This window comes from Harpegnathos saltator, unplaced genomic scaffold, assembly GCF_003227715.2.
Source record: "Harpegnathos saltator strain DR-91 unplaced genomic scaffold, Hsal_v8.6 scaffold785, whole genome shotgun sequence".
NCBI classification, from domain to species: Eukaryota; Metazoa; Arthropoda; class Insecta; order Hymenoptera; family Formicidae; genus Harpegnathos; species Harpegnathos saltator.
In genome coordinates, this window is record NW_020230632.1 from 884,057 (window position 1) to 900,880 (window position 16,824).

The 16,824-nt window shown below is 47.7% G+C and overlaps 1 protein-coding gene across 2 annotated transcripts in view; it reads right to left on the reverse strand.

Annotated features, from left to right (window-relative positions):
- The window catches only part of LOC105180951 (Krueppel-like factor 6), a 337,265-nt gene that overhangs the window by 203,510 nt on the left and 116,931 nt on the right, over positions 1-16,824 (reverse strand). Inside the window, exon 1 of one of the 2 annotated variants that reach the window (XM_011137337.3) lies at positions 13,800-14,075. The exons of the other annotated variant lie outside the window; for it this stretch is intronic. The gene's annotated coding sequence lies outside the window, so the exon portion shown is untranslated. Of the gene's footprint in view, positions 1-13,799; positions 14,076-16,824 lie in introns of those variants that run through there. 2 annotated transcript variants of the gene reach the window in all.

Consider the following 16,824-nt stretch of genomic DNA (forward strand, 5'->3'; position numbering starts at 1 on the left):
GTTCATCTTTCGAGAAATACTGTGAATTAACAAAAATTTACACGGGTTTGTAATGTTGCGTGTCCATTAAATTTTAATTTGCGCAATCGCGTTGGAAATTACAGCAAATGCTTCTCGGAGCTGCTCCAATCGATTGCTCGTAACAGAAAGCCCGAACCAAACAGCGTATTTGCGACTGCCGGCTATAGACTGTTACGAAACAATGTATTTCTTGTAAAAATCTCTCTCCCTCTAATCCTGAAACGGAAGCGTGAAGCAACATTCAATCCGATTTAACGTCAATTATGAGCAGTGTTTATAAGGAAATGCTCATTAATAAATAGGTAGTGCTTTAGAATGCGGTGCATATTAGGTGTTTCGGTGTGCTCATTCATGCAAGTAGATTTATGCTAATCAAAATATGCAAGCTAATTATAAATCCATTTTCGCCATTACTATGATAATCATGGTAATAATAGCGATGATTTCTTACGCCCGGATCCCGTACAACGTGTACGAAGTACCGTCGTTCCCTGGGAACGCATGACGACGCATTCCCGGAAATATCGCGCGTGAGCAAATGAACGAACAATCATTGCTAAATAAATCATCGGCTAAAAAGCTCGTCGAGTAATCACGTCCGAGGCGTTCGACGTAAAAACTAGTAACGGCGCACAATAGCTTCGTTGCTTCCTCCGTCTTTAAACACGCTCTCGCGCGCGCGCGCGCGCGTTTTCCAAGCACAATACTCTCCGTGAACCATTCGGTACCGGAGCGCGATCGTTACTCTGTTTCTCTATCTTATTCTATTTACACAGATTCAGGCTGCACATGCCGAACAGTTCGATCAAGAGAAGTGGAGCAAAGAATATCCGAGAGTGTGTAAATCATGCGATGTTTACCGGCACCATAACGCGTTCGTAGACGCGTTTTACACGCGCGCGCGTGCGCGATGTAATGTCCAAACAAACGACGTGTGAAAGATAACTCGTAGTCATCACGAGCCGACGACGGCGTTTCCGACGCGACGATACACCTGTGGTGTCATCGATCATCCGCGTCGGCTCGATTGTCCCGAGTCGTTATCGAGAACGATCCCCGATCGACGGCGGCGGCGGATCTATCAGCGTCTTGCGCTGTCAAATAACCGTTACTAACATTTCGTTCGCATGCGCGCGGCAAGAGAGCGAGCGACGAAACGGTAGCCTAATTAGTATCATTAGTATCATTGAAATGTGACGAGTCGCTTCGGGAAAAGCCGGACGATCGCCCGAGGCGAAAAATCAACGGCCACGCGCTGTGCGTTCCATTTTTCTCGCGTGTACGCGCGCCAGCCGGTCGTGTCTGTAGCCGCGATTCAACGGCTTTCGCGGAATTAGCGATGGAAATAGCAACACCCTCGAATATCCAGACTGGAGAACCGATCAATGAACGCTTTCTCCTCGCCTCGGCTCCTTATTGCCGTGCTATTTTTGCGAGACGGGCATAACCGCCGCCGCCGCGAGCATGCACGTCATTGAATACAATTGGCCACATTGTCGTAGGGAGCACGCGGGCCACACGATGTCACGTTGGTGCATAACTGTGTCATCGATTAAACCGTCTTGACGGATCTCCGCAGAAAGATCTCCGCGAGCGAACGCATACATACGCGTCGCGTGAAAATACCACGTGCGCATCTCCATATGCGCACACGTTATCGGTCGATACCTTTTGCCGCATCGTGATCGCACAGCAATCGAGGAAATGAGGATCTGTGCGCGCTTTGCAATATTCCATAGTCAAATATTTACGTTCGCAGGCGGGGGGGGGGGAGGGGAGGGAAGTGGGAGGGGACGACTTGACGTGCCACCGAAAATCCCGTGCAGAAGATGAGCATTTCCTTCGTTTTTGTCCGGACAATGAACTCAAGCTAAAACAGGGATGTTAATGTTAGGATACAACTGCTGCACGTGCAAGATTACATAGCTGCGTGCAACAGTTGATCACAATATGGAAAGCATCGCGAAGAACGTCATGTTGCAGTCGGATCATGTCGAATCTCACGAACGCTGTTTTATCGAGGTGAAACCGCCACAGAAAGGATAGAATGAAAAACAACAAAGCCACTGAAGATTTCAAGAACGCCCGTGCCGTTTACGCGGATATGATGTTTCAAGGATACGATGTGTCGATTACGTTAGATGCAGTATGCACGCGGACTTTTCGAAAAGCGGTGCGCGGCACTAATAATATCGGGAAAATTTTCGAACTTTCAATTATTAACAGAGCAGCGTATCTAGACCGCGTGTCTAGCTAGTATAAAATTGACTACAAATTCAGACGAACGTACATCGTGACGCGCGCGAAGGGACATCGTCTATTAATGCATCCGTTTAAAATACGCTCGCGAAAGTCTCGGCTCACTTGGACGCTTCGAAGTCGAAATTCGATCCAGCGCGTCGCCTCCCCGGCGGTACCGGCCGATAACGTAAGGAGCTCGTAAGAGAGGCAAGTCCACGAGAGAGGATCTTGCGGTAGAACGTGCTTCACGTCGCTTTACGTTCCCTGGGATCGCGTGCGTCAAATGAAATCCGTGGCGTGTAAGAAGCAGAACGCGCGGCGGGCGTCGCAACGAAAGCGCGGCGTCGGGACTCCCGCCGCCCGGCCGCAGGACTTTACGATTTCTCTGTATTACGAACTCGACTCGTTCCTTCGTACCAGTCTCACGCAAAGTCCTGAGCTCTCAGCAAACGTAATATAATAGAGGATTGTTCTACGAGCGATGCACCACCCCTCCCCCTCTCTCCTCCGCTCCGTCGTCGCGACTCCCCAACCACTAGCAGCACGGGGTGCAGCACTCTCGTTTGCATTTGAAACACGCGCGCACGAGGCCGCTTCTTCTTACAAAAAGCGAATATCGATCGAGAGAGAGCTTGCATAAATCGGTCCGAATGATTTGCGGAGCGTATAAGAAGGAGCGCGCGCGCGCGCGAGGTGTGTATCTTTGCAAGATCGGATCGATGGGCTACAATTCGACATCGGCGAACGCCGATCGCCGGGTGGCGACGACGCCACCGCCTCGATAAACGAAATTTATCGCGGTCAGGTAACCTGCCCTGCCCCACACGGTTTGACTATCTCGCCGCGAATGGATAATTTAGCCAGCTCATAACGTTACGGTAACGAGATCCGCGCGCGCGCCGGATCGGAAATCACTTTGCTAAGAAGCACAACGACGTGCGTGACGATCTTACACGGCCAAGTCGGAAGAACACAACGGGACGAGCAACGGCAAATAATTGTATTTACGGAGCTACCTGGCGAATAGCGTTGTTATGTATACGTATTGCAACGTGACGAGAGCCACGAATTGCAGCAACAGTAAACCGGATATCGGACGGAGTGTAAACGAATGGACGGAAAAGTCGGGAAATACGCGTACGGACGCTCGCGCGGAAATGTCCAATACGCGTAAAACGCGCTTCGGGGAATAACGGTTTACCCGGGCCAAATTTCGCATATTACGGCCGCAAGGACTGACCGGTCGCATTTTCCGTGCTAATTAAAATAGCACGTAATTGAAAAATTTCAGATAACGCACATGCCGAGTTAAACGTTCGGCCCGTAATTCCATCGGTTTTACGTCAAGCGCTGTAATACGAGAGTAAATCGAATTATTCGCGGCGCATTGTTTTATTCGAGCGAAATGAAATGATAAATCGATTGTAAGACATCGCTGAAATATTTATTAAATACAAATTAAATTATCGCCTCCCTACTCCCCGCCCCCGCCACCGCCCCCGCCCCCGCCGCTACGAAGCCCGCGATGTGAAAATGTTTACCGAAAACAGATTCCCGAGCGAGCGATATCCGGGTCATAAATTATTCCCGGACATGGTGATACTAATTTAAATAGGTCCGATCCGGGCGCGAGATAACGCTACCGACCGTACAATTCAGGCGATTTCGGCAGCAAGTAGGAGAGAACCAACACGGGAAACGAGATAACAAAAGTAGCCACGTGCCATCTGCCATACACGCTAGTCGTCTACTACCTATCTACCGCTGCCAACTCGGAAAACGACTACTTTGGTGTTCGCCATCTGCTTTTGCACATGTACCGTCTGTTTCCTCGCTCGCTGATTCTACTTTGTCGTCGGGAAGGGTGTTTCCAGCCGCCTGGCTGCAGAGTTCTGTCGCGAAACACCGGTAAACCGTCCGCCAGCCGACTTGGAATAATAAATGAATTTATCTAAATAAATCACGCACCCGCGCGCGCAAGCCTGATTGCACTACACGCGACATAAGGCTCCGGAAACGAAAATCCAACCAACGGTCTCCTCCAACACTTGCCTGCTTTATTTATCGATTCTTACTTTATCCTCGTTTAATTTACCGCCTGCTCAATTCGCTGCTCTCTCTCTCGCTCTCTCTCTCTCTCTCTCTCCTTCCCTCCCTCGCTCATTCCCGGCTCTGCAATAGCCGCCGTTGACCTATGACTTCCCGTCGTCTAAGAAGAGACTGGTGCCGCGTGAAATATTCACACTCGAAACTTTTGCATCTAGACACAGGTGTCCTAAAAAATATATTCGTCGCAGACTGACGGGGGTAACGAGAAAGTGAGAAGGAAACCGGGTCACACAGTTGCGAAAACGGCGGATTAACCTTTCGCCGAGCGCCGAGTCGGCCCCGACGCGAACACACACCGCGTGTGTGGACGCCGTGCGCGCGCGCGCGCGCGCGCGATCGGCTCTAAATTTAAAAAGTGGACCGCGCGCGATTAATCTTCGACGGCTAACAATAAGAGCGGGAACGTCTCTCTTCGGCGACAGTGACGCGCGCGCGTTGCCGCTAATGTAACCACCACGAGCCGACATGACATTTGAAGAACGTCAGCTGGCTGAATTATTTCTACCTACACGAGTCGATTTCCTCCTCCTAACCCGGTTATATCTCTTAATCTCGGATAAATGTGTACTTGGGCCGCACGGTTTATCTATACGCCGAATGTCGTTGTACCTTACGATCGATACTGACCCGCGAATGTTTACGTGAGCGCGGCTACGGGGGCCGGCCGAGCGAAAAAATGCAAGGAAAAAGGCAGGAGAATCGCTTTTTACCGTACCGACACCGTACACACACACGGACTAGATGGAATTATTCGACGAGCAATATTTCACATAATTGCAGCGTAAGAAGAATATAATATTCCATCGCAGCTCATAGCGCGAACACTAGCGTGTTAATTATAACCATGTATTTTGCTGCGAGCGGGCATTACCGCGCCGGGATATTTCAACAGAGGGTCGCTGCTGACTGCGTTGTTGAAAATGCTGTAAACGTTGAAGTTCGAGCCCGGGGCTACCGCGCGGTAAACAAAGCTGCACGTTGTAATTGGAATTGCAACGATCGCCGGTCGGGGGGTCGTTTTAATACGATTCGACGTTCTCGACCGTCCGTAATTATTCTGCGAACTGCGTAATTTGTATCGCGCACCGGTACCTCCGATGAAACATTCGATACTCAAACCCAATTTTTAATAAAACGATGCGCGTGCCGCCGGTGATGGTGAAATCGTTATATGGTTTCCTTACAATTACGTCGATTCACGTGCGAGCTCTGACTTAATTAATTTCGCGACAACCATGATGAAAACAGCACGTAATTTCATCTTACGCTCTTGTTAAAAAAAAAAAACAAAAGAAAAAAGATCATGTATCACATATCCGTTTGAAATCTCATCGCGAGACATTAAAACGATGCCGAAGTACACTTGGGTTCTTCGAACGCAGTCGAAAATATATCGGGGGGAGGATGTATATTCATATTTTCCTACAGTCAAACGACCTGCGACAGCCGCCACAATCCCCCTCTCCTACCGCGACTACCTTCACGTTTGTCGGAATAAAATTCTCGTCACACGGTCTTTCCGCAGCGCGCGACTCTTCCCGTCTGACTCTGGTCGCTCTCTCTCATGAGACGACCGACAATTTACTGCCGTTATGCGACCCCGCGTAATATCACGGCGGTGTAAAAACTCGGCGCTTTTCCGCAACGCAGAAGTGTCCCGCGACAAAGCTCCACGAGAGAGAGAGAGAGAGAGAGAGAGAGAGAGAGAAAGAGACAGAGGACAAGAAACTTTGGCGAGACGGCTTCCTGCCGCCGCTGCCGCTGCCTCTGCCGCTCCTCGCACTTCTCTTCTCGGCCTGTCGCCGGGACACCGTACAGCCAAATCGAAAGTGGCGATCGCAGCAACGGCGGCATCCCAAACATTACGAGGGGATGCGAAAGGGAGTAGCAAGTTTGCGTGCGGCGCGCCCTCCTCGAGTCTCTCGCTACTCGTACTTGCCGATAGCGACGCAGGGCAAAATTTCAAGACGCGTTAAGGAGGGCGTTAAGATATTAAATCCGAGAGCTACGTCGGCTTCGGGTTCCCAACTAATTATGGAGTTGAGTGCAACCTTAAACCCCACCTCCTCCATGTCGTCCCGAGCGCGCCGCTCCAACGCGGACCCACCATCACCCACTCGAGCGACTCCCCCCCTCCCCCCACCCTGACCCGCAATTGATTTAAGACTTCACCGGCAGCTGTGCGAATGCGAAATTGGACGGGAAATTTGCTTCGCCTACCTTAGCTATGTCAGTGCAGTTGGTTTCAGTTGATAGTAGCGAGATTGTGAGAAATATGACTCGACTCGGTCGGGATGTCCCGACGTGAGTCTTTTCAACACTGTGACGCCTTTTGTCCACGCGAAAACAACAATGTTTCGATTGGCTTACCTGAAACAGAAAAAGGAAACGAAATTTTTAAAGAGACGTTAACCAAAGCGCAAGAAGTACATCTTACACATCTTCAGTCAGTTCGGTTGATTGATGAAAAGCATCAATCTGTCACTGTACTCTCCGAGCGTGACCAAAGTAAATGAAAAATAAAGAAAATAAAAGAAAAATAAAGGTTTCACACACAGCTTATATATGCATCCATTTCAGTGGAAAGTGGAGCAGTAATTTGAATACTGAATGAGAGCTGCTGTTGCACAAGGCGGAGCAAGCTCGCGATAATTTGAAGTCAAGGCGACGAAACGACGAAAACACGCGAGTACCATCGCGGGCTTACGCAATAATACCGCGAGACTCAATTATACACGCGGCGATATTGTTGTACGCGCGGTGTCTTGCATACGAGCAGACGCGTATGCCGCCAAACGCAACTGCGAATTTACCTTCCGCTGCGATGAGTTAGTCGCTGAGGGTAATTTATAGCAATATCGCGCGAGGATAATGAGAGCGCGACAAGACAGGTGAGAGCCCGACGACGTCGGGCCGCGACGATTTATAAGGCATTACGTCCTAATGGCCGGTTTAGGTAAATGACCCGAATTCCTTAGTAAATCTCCAGCGAGATGGACCGAACGCGGGTCCCCGGGTTAACTTCCGCTCGGTCGCTCCAATTATCCGGCGCGTTCTAATGATCTAAACGATCGCGCGACCACGACGGAACGTGTCGCCGCGCGTTAGCGTAGGTCAGCAGCGACGGTAGACGGTTCGAGTCGACGAGCTCTCTTCGAGCTCGTCGTTGTTTGCGCCGGGGAAAAAAGGGAAGCGTGAAACGAGCGATCGTAATTTCTGAAAAGCTTTCCCAGATAATGGGATTCTCAGGACCTAATAAAGCTTTCCACCATCCCCCTCCTCTACTCCACCCCTGTCTCTACGCCGTCCTTCTCTACAGTGTCCTCGGCTGGTCTCTTAAAAACACAATCCTTAGGAAATTCAACAGCGGACGGCGGTTTTAACGCTTCTCTGAAGTTTCTGCAGGCGTCTGAACGTTGATCGACCGGACGGATTAGCGAGGAAAAAATTTCAGTAAATAAGCAATCAAAAGTCGTAGGAAATCGTTGCGTCACGTCGGTATATTTCTTATAAGATAAGATCTTTCCAAATGGCATCGACGAATGGTGTAAGATGTATTCGACCGTCTAAATGATAAACGCGCATCAACGTTTTACGACCATAGTGTTCAAGTCATCCTTCGACAACGGGTACTGGGGAGAATAAAAAAAAAATGATTACGTGAAAGACTACAAAGTTCGTCCGCGGAATGTAACTCCCGGATAGACACGGTGCAGTGTACAAGCTATAAATATTAATCTTATAATTGGCTTACAAGGTGATTTACGCGATTCATAAAAGTACACCGCCGTCGTTATTTATACCGTAGTGTATACGTCTCACGGTATCCGCATGCGTAGGCCACCCTCGTCGTCGAAGCAACGCGTCTCCCCAAAAGATCATTTTATTCTGGAAATGCAACATTGCGCGCGCATAAATGGAACGAAAGACCTATTGAGGGTTTCGGTAATTGCCTTACGAGTTGTATTACAAGTAGAAACATTCGTTGCGTCATTTGTAACAATAACAAGGGGAAACTTCGACTTCGGTAGATCCTCAGTGAAAATCCGACGCAGTTAAATGTCGTTAATATTACAATGTTGTGTAACAACAGCATGCGTGAAGGTGACATCGAAGTCAAAACTCAGAAACTATTCAGAGACTATTGCTTCGTTTTTGCTAGTTTTAATAATACTTGAATCTCTAATGATTAAAGAAATCCTAAATGTCGAGATCGATCGATGCAAAAAAGATGGATCACCAAGTATAAGTTAATAAATTATGTGCAATAAGATTTCCATCTAGAATTAAAATAAAAATGATCTGTGCGAAACAGATCAAACTGTTATTACTCTTTCTAGAAATAAAGGACACGAAAGATGGAAAAGTGACACATTCGGAAATGACGAGTCATGAAATATTAATTAACGAATTATTAGTGATAAGATTTTCATCTAGACCCAAAAATCTCCAAAATAACTAAGAGCTTCGGAAACCGCGACTTAGAGAAACTACTATATTTAGAGAAACTAAAGCCGATAAACCGAGATCGATCGATGCAATAATGATGGGTCATTGGATACAAGTTATAAAATTATATGCAATAAGATAAAAATCTACGTTCGAAATGAAGGCCACCAAAGATCGAAAAGTGAAAGCTGCAAGTCATGAAATATTGATCATCGAAATTTGGATGATAAAATTTTAGATTAAATCCAAAATAAGTGAGCTCTTCGCAAACCGCGTCGACTCGATGTTACGCGTTACGGAGATATAAGCTACGAAATTGTAAAATCGATCGATGCAAAAAAATGTCTACTCGCCAAGCGGTCCGAATATTCATAAATATTTAATTTTAATAAAAAGGCAATATATGCTTAATTCTTACTACTATGATACTGCATCAACCTGACATAATGCATAACCATGTTATGCGCGCGCTGATCACGATATTCGGAAAGCAAATGTAAACGATCGCGTGGTCCGAGAGGCAAACGTGCTTTGCCTTCCAGCCGCCGAGCGTAATATAAGCGAGCAGGCCTTGACCGAGATCGAGTTAGCGCGATAAGGGATCTCCCGAGCGCGGTTCGATACTATAGTCATCTTCGCTTCTAGGAATCGTTGACTTCCGAGGGGACTCGTTTTAAAGCTGATATTTTAGGGCATCTAAGCAATATGTCGTCATGTTCTTACTGCTACGAATTGATTAATAAAATGCATGTAAAAGTAATATGTTACTAATAAATTTGCAATTAAAACGTCAATTTGTTAAAAACATCTTTAAACACAACTTTCTGCAACAAGAGAAAAATGCAGAAAGATTTTTATAATTATCTAAGATATTGATTAAAATTATTGTTGCGTAAAGCGTAATTTGGCTTCCACGAGTAAAGTAATTTACGTTTAGTATTGATTGAAAAATTGGAAGTAAAGAACCCGTAGGACGATTTGAGGCGTAGAGCGAACTTGGGGTTTCAGTTCGTTCCAACTCATTTTTTCAATATTTATTTTTCCACTTTTAACTCGTTAAGAGCGTTTCTAGCGCTATAGAAACCAAAACTCTCGATAGTTTGCGAGTTTCCACAAAGTGAGACGCCAGCTTCACACGCATACACATACGCCACATACTGTGTGACGCGCTGCGTAGTCTCCCAAACGTAGCGTGCGCGATACATATTTCATAAATCATAAATCAAAATCCAGATTATACATCGAGAATGTATATATAAAGTGTTTTTAAGATAAGTTAACACTTAGATTACCGGAGCAGAGTACGTTAGTACATTATCATCGCCGTGGCTGTTACACATTGCGCCAAGATACGCCTTTAAGCCGAGTACGTCAGAGTGCGGTGAACGTGCTAAAGTCCGGCAAATTACGATACAGTACGCTAAAGTAACCGTAGTACCGGTACTCCAATGGCGACCGAAGTAAACGAGATTAAGGCTGCCAAAGTACGCTAGGGAGCTTTATCGGAGTAGGTCAAACTATTCCGAATTGACCTCTGCTCCGACTCTCACCACGGCTCATTCTGCCGGCGTATTTGCGCGCGACCGTATTATTCTAACGGTCATTCGATTATCGAGCGACGCAAACGAACGTCTTCACTCGTTCGATCGCGGCGACATACCTCGCCGTGAGTCTTTCTCTCTCACCGTGATCCTGTCGTTCGCGTACATATTAAAGAGAGCCTCGTTAGAGCGCGAGCTCGGCGGCGAAAATCGATCACGACATCGATCATCGACAACGACCGAAACTTTATAAGCCGACTTCATTATTCAGCTCGTCGGGATTGCGTGCGACCCGCAGCGTCGATCGGCAGGCGAGAGCTTGTGCAAATATAATATTTTAAATTAATTATAAATTAATATTTAGCCGGATCGACAACGACGACGACAACGACGACGACGACGACGACGACGACGACGACGACGGCGACGCTCGTCTATAAAATGTGGCGCGCCGTAATGCCGCGCGGCTTCGGGGCCATTTGTAAAATGTCCCTCGCCGATTCCGCAATTTTAAGAGACGTATCGGTCTCGTTTACCGTGCACGCTGTATTTTACGACTGCTCCCACTACCGGCGCAAAGTGCTCCTCGCCGCGGCCGACATATTTCATGCAGATGTTGCCCGAAAGTAATCGAGGTAACTCGATACGGACTTCACCCTTAAACGAAAGAACTTTTCGAGACCTTCGCGACGTAGTAACGATCTTTCTTAGAAATCGTTTCGTAGCCCTCGTCGTCCTTTTCCCGGCAGCACACAGACGAAACGCTCGATCGTTTGCACCGGTCCGCTCGGCCGTTAGGGTTTCTCGAGGAATACCAATGATCCAAGAAAATTACAAGGGAGAGCGGAGCAGGGGACCCCGCGGCTTAGCTATGTATCCGAGAGAGTTTTATGTATTTCTGGACGACGTATACGGCATCGACGGGAACGACAGCGAGATTGGCTGTTCCGGGGAAGTCTTATAATATGTCGCATGAAAAAAAAGGAAAAAAAAAAAAAAACAGGAAAACTATCTCCGGCTTATGACGACGATTGTCACTCTGCCTTATTACGCGGAACACGTTAATGAGATCAAATGAGGAATCGCAGATCGGAAACGCCGTGCCGTCGCTATATCGGACATATTAATTAACCGCGGTGATTGATCGATTAAAGATCGACAAAGGCAATCTCACCGTATGAGATGTCGGTATAATTCCATCGCTAATCAGATTTCATAACGAATCTATTCAATTCTATGGCCGATTGATAACGGTTTATCGTCGTTTTCACAATTTATCATCTCGCAGGCTCGTTTCCTCCCCCTCCCCCCCGTCGCTTTATCCGTTCGTTGATCCTAATCCAGGTCGCGTGCGCGTAAATACCCGAGGCGGGTGCACGCTCGCTTCTTCGTGTGCGCGGCGTATCGCGTGCACGCGTGCACGCGTCGTGCTTATTGCAACGAAATCGATACGAGTTGTGTTTCAACGTTCCTTCGGGAGAGTCTAGGAAATCAGCGAGAGAGAATGCGCTCTTCGAAAATGATTACCGGCTGACTCGCGGCGACGCGCGGAAATGGCCCTCGTTCGCGGGTTCGATTAACCGTGCAAACGACGAATTGCCACTGCGACGGTCTTTTCTATCTTTCTCTCTGATAAGAGTGCGAATCTGTTTCCCGTCATTTTGGTACACAGCGTAAAAATCGACCAAACTTCTCTTCACAGCGCAAACGGCAATACCAGGTTGCGTAATCTCCCATCTCGCGGCGCGCAAATATTTATCGTCAATTTGTCGCTCGTAAGCACCGCGGAAAAATTTACGCCCGACCGTTTCGTTAATTATCCGACGTTCTTTACCGATGAGCATAACGTCGCGATATCGTGATTTACCGACGTCGTTCTTACATCCAGGCCGTTAAAGTTACACGACCGCGATAGGGCCGACGAATGCTGAGCGCGCTCACGGTGCGGCGTAAATCAACGACACGATGCGGAAAATATTAATGACTCGGGATACAAAGTCCTCTCTCTCTCTTTCTCTCGCGCGCGCGTACGCACGCGATACCGGATAATCTACACTCTTGTTTTCCTTTACGCGAAGCGTCGCGCCTAGTCGCGTATACCAAGCTTCGTCAATGAATCATCCCGTACGAGAAATTAACGCGTGCCTCAATCTCGAATCGTCTCTGAATGGGTCTCGAAAGTTCTCGTAAACCCTCGATCATTATTCCGCTGATGAACATACACGCTTTCGAGAAACGCTCCGGGCATGACCGACACGCGCGGAATTTACATCGAACCGGTCCCTGATGCGTGCGCGCGTGCTTGCTTGCTTGCTTGCTTGCTCGCTCGCTCGCGAACTGAAACTATTTTCGAGCAGAGTACAAATACATTATTGCCGAGAAAATCGATACTTGAGCTCCCGACAACATCGACTTTAAATAGTAGAGATATTCGTGTAATAACCATCGATAATTTTTAATGACGAACACGCAGAATTACGAGGAGATGCGTTTCAACTTCCAATTCGCGCGTCAAAGTGCACGGCAATATGTATGAGAATATAAAAATCAATCGTGACGTCAATCGTCACTGTGACTCAACGGGACGAGGTACAAAAATAAAATATGTGCTTCTTTTCGAATTCGAAAGCCCACCAATTACACGAGAAAAAGGAGGGGAATGAAGAAAGAGCTTCCCTATCGAGACAACTTCCTGCAATATAACTTGCTGCGCACATAATTACATTGTGATAATCGCCTTTTTCTCATGACTACATAAATAACTGCATCAGAAGCAATGAGTATAAAAAAAGGTTCGTCACGCGCGGTCATTGCGGAATGCAAAGCGGAGGTCGATTAAATTATCGCCGCGAAACGACTCGTGTCGTGAACGACGAGGCGATTACACGAACCCGTATAATTAGCCCTATCGACGAAGGAAGCGCATTCTTGCGCTATGACACATTCTCATCGAGTGAGAAAAACATGGACGTTTTGTTCTAGCTGCGTACTGCGCCGCCACTCGAGAACATCTGTATAATTGCTGATAGAATGAGAGAAACGCGACTAACACAGAAAGACCATCACCGAGCTCCGACATCACAAAATGCAAATGTTTCGACTCGAATATCCTATCATCATTGCTTATGTCATACTTAACGATATTTAAAATATTTAAAATACATTTAAATGAAGAGAAATCCCGGTAATGTCAAAAAGTGCAGTCGAATAAAAAAATGAGACGAATGCGCAATAAAAAGTCGCAAGTATCAGCACATGTAAAGTGCTTCGGACAAATTTCAAAATCGTTCGCAGACGAACAAAATTTCAAATTTCATCAGATCTTTTCAGCGGCTCTATTCAAATGACCAGATGCGACTGTCGCAACGACACGCAACAATCGCAGGTACAAACGTTACCACGCATGTGGTCACGTTTGTAAACAATAAATGAATTTACCTGTCAATATTCAGTTGTTGCCGTGTCGCTGCACCGTTCCGCCTTTCAGCTCCTGCCTGCTGCTGCTTTAGGCTGCATACCTTCCAGATAATCACTCGCGATCACGTAGATCACCGGAGTGATCCGTCACTACGATCATTCGTTATTACACACACACACGTCACTCCCGGGTTCTATTTAATTGCGCACGTCGACGTGTACCGAGCTCGCGGGATGAATGAATAACGCGAGACACGTGCTAATAAACAGTACGTTTCTCCGTTTACGAACTGAGATACGCCAGCGAATTAATCTGTCACGACAGCCGCCGGTTGTTCCGCAGCGAGAACGTGCGCCCGATAGAGGTTAGATTTGGTTACGGCCGACGATCGCGTGATAGCGATGTTTACGTTCGCTCACACCTGCGACGAAACGCGTAGATGACGGGCGTAGAGGTGATTTTAGCGTGTGCGTCGTAAACAAAACTCAGCACAAAAAAACTATGTCGTTTCTAATTCTCGGTGGACATAGCACACTCGACGGGGCTCTCGAATTGCACGCGAGCGAACGAGCAACGCGAGAGGAGAATCGGCCCCCGTAGGCTTATTTGGCGTTTTTGGCGCCAGCGTATGCGCGTCGGACGTGTGCGCATCTCGATCCGACCGTTGACGCGGAGCGTCGCGAGCAAACATGGTAGATACAGTTAAACGGTTACCGGCTACTCGAGCTTGCTTGCGAGTCGACGAGTTCTCGTCAATGGGACTCTTCTCGACAGCCCTCATCATCACCACCATCGACGTTCACGGTGATGACCGCCACGCTCACGGCACTCGGACTCACGAGCGAAATATTCGTGCGGCAAACCGACTACGCTCGACCGCCATAACGCTCGTTCGATGCGTCGCGTACACAGATTACGTCGCGAACGCCGATGGATACGCAGTCGACACATCACTCTCGCGAGTTGATCGACACCGTGATTCATTAGATCGGCACACCCGACACTCCCGACGCTCGGTTTAGGCGCGAAATGCGTACCTTAGATGTGCGAACAGCGGACGAAATACGGAGAAAACACGATCGGCCGCCCGCAGCCCGGCACGAAGCAGCCAGAAGTGACTGAAGTTGCCCGCGAACGGCGACCTCAAGTGACGCTCGATCATCGGCTATGTTCGGTACGGTGCGTTGATGGAGCCGATGGCTGCACGTATGGAGTTTGGAACTCCGTCGAAAAAGTACTCATCGATCTGATTCACACGAGTCGGCCAATTAAACGATCCGTCCCGCTGATCGCAATTATTCAGGTAATCACTGTCTTTCGCGTAATCTCTCGTAATTTGGTTATACAAATAGCGAGTGTCTTCATGTGGAGCTATGTGTAACCAGTACAGCGCGATGTAAGAAAGCGCGCGTCGTGTTATCGAAGCGATAATATCGGCGAGATACACGATGATATACACGAGAGGCACGATACAATCGTAACTCAGCTCGCGACTGATATCGCGGAACTACTACGATGTCGGAGAATGTGTCGCGGAATTATATTCGTAGCGTCGACCGTCCTAACCTCGAACGTAAACACGACTGAGGCGTACGCGCGCTCCTTTGTCCCGATTCCCAAAATATGTAAACAATGCCGAGCGGCGCGACCGACACGGTAATCTCTGGCTGTGTTTATTTCGGAAGCTCACTTATTTCGATCACATTTATCGACGCTACGTTTGATTATACATTTATACACGTGATTATGCGAAGTACTAACCACGACGAATGTAATTGCAGCGCACTTTTTCACTCGTCGAAGATGAAGGCCACACAACAATGATAAATCGCACATGTATCGTCGGAAGATGCACTACGTACGACGAATGTCAACTAATTCCAACACTCGCGAGAATCTTGATGAGTGACGGATGCACCTCCTGAGCCACTGAAGAAAATCGTAAGTGCAATAAAATGTTTGGCTTCTGTATTCTCAAGAGCTGTATTTTCGAGCAAGTTTTTTCTATTTACGCGGTAAGCACTGAAAACCGCCATTCGGACTTTCTCAGGCCATAGTTTATTCCTTCATGCAATCGCATATTCAAGAGCTTTGCGATATTTTCTCTAAAACCTAAGCGTGGGATTTCTAGTTTTTAAGTCGTTTGTGAAATATAATAGATACTATGTGATATCGAAAACGCCATGCTAAAGATCCTACAGTGCAAGGAATATTTATATTTTCTCTAAGACGATTATCTGTGACAAACGTCTCGATTCGATCTCGCGTATTACGTCCCGTACGAACATCTGTCGATGCTGCACACAATGAGAAAAACATCGGTCGTGAAAAATCGTTTTTACACAAGTTTTATGTATTTCATCGCGCGCACCGACGATGGATGCGCCGAGCTAGGTGTTTATTACATCGAACGATGTGTAACAATGGCGAAACATGTGGTGCACGCACGCCCACGCGTGTTCATCTCGGTCCGAGAAGCCTACAAATAGGGATGGACGCCGCGATCGACGCCGCGCCGTTTTCCCATGGCGTAATTCTGTTGATCGCATCGCGGAATTTTCCGTGAAACGTCGCTTCTCAAGGTACGCAATTGCGTTTCTCAAAGCAGCCTGCGCGAGTCATCGCAATTAATAACTGATATCTCGTCGAAACTCGTTTTTCCTCCTCGCCGCGCGAGTGAATGAAACTTTTGGTTCTGTCCCTCTCTCTCTCTCTCTCTCTCTCTCTCTCTCTCTCTCCCTCTCTCTCTCTCTCTCTCTCTCTCTTTATTTATAATATCCGGGTAAACACAAGTCGGTTCGAGAACTTCACCTGGACGATGTCCGTTCGTAACATTTATCTAGATAACTTTATCTAGATAACAGAATAGTGGACACATTCGCGGCTCGATGCCGCGATGATCGCGAACGGCGCGAACTTGATGAGCGCGATGAGATCGACTCGCCGACGCGTAACGCCGAAGCGACAAAGGTCGCTCTGAACACGCGGCGCGATCTCGAGGTCCGCTCGATTCTTCTTGCGCGTTCTCCTCCGAGGCGTACGCAC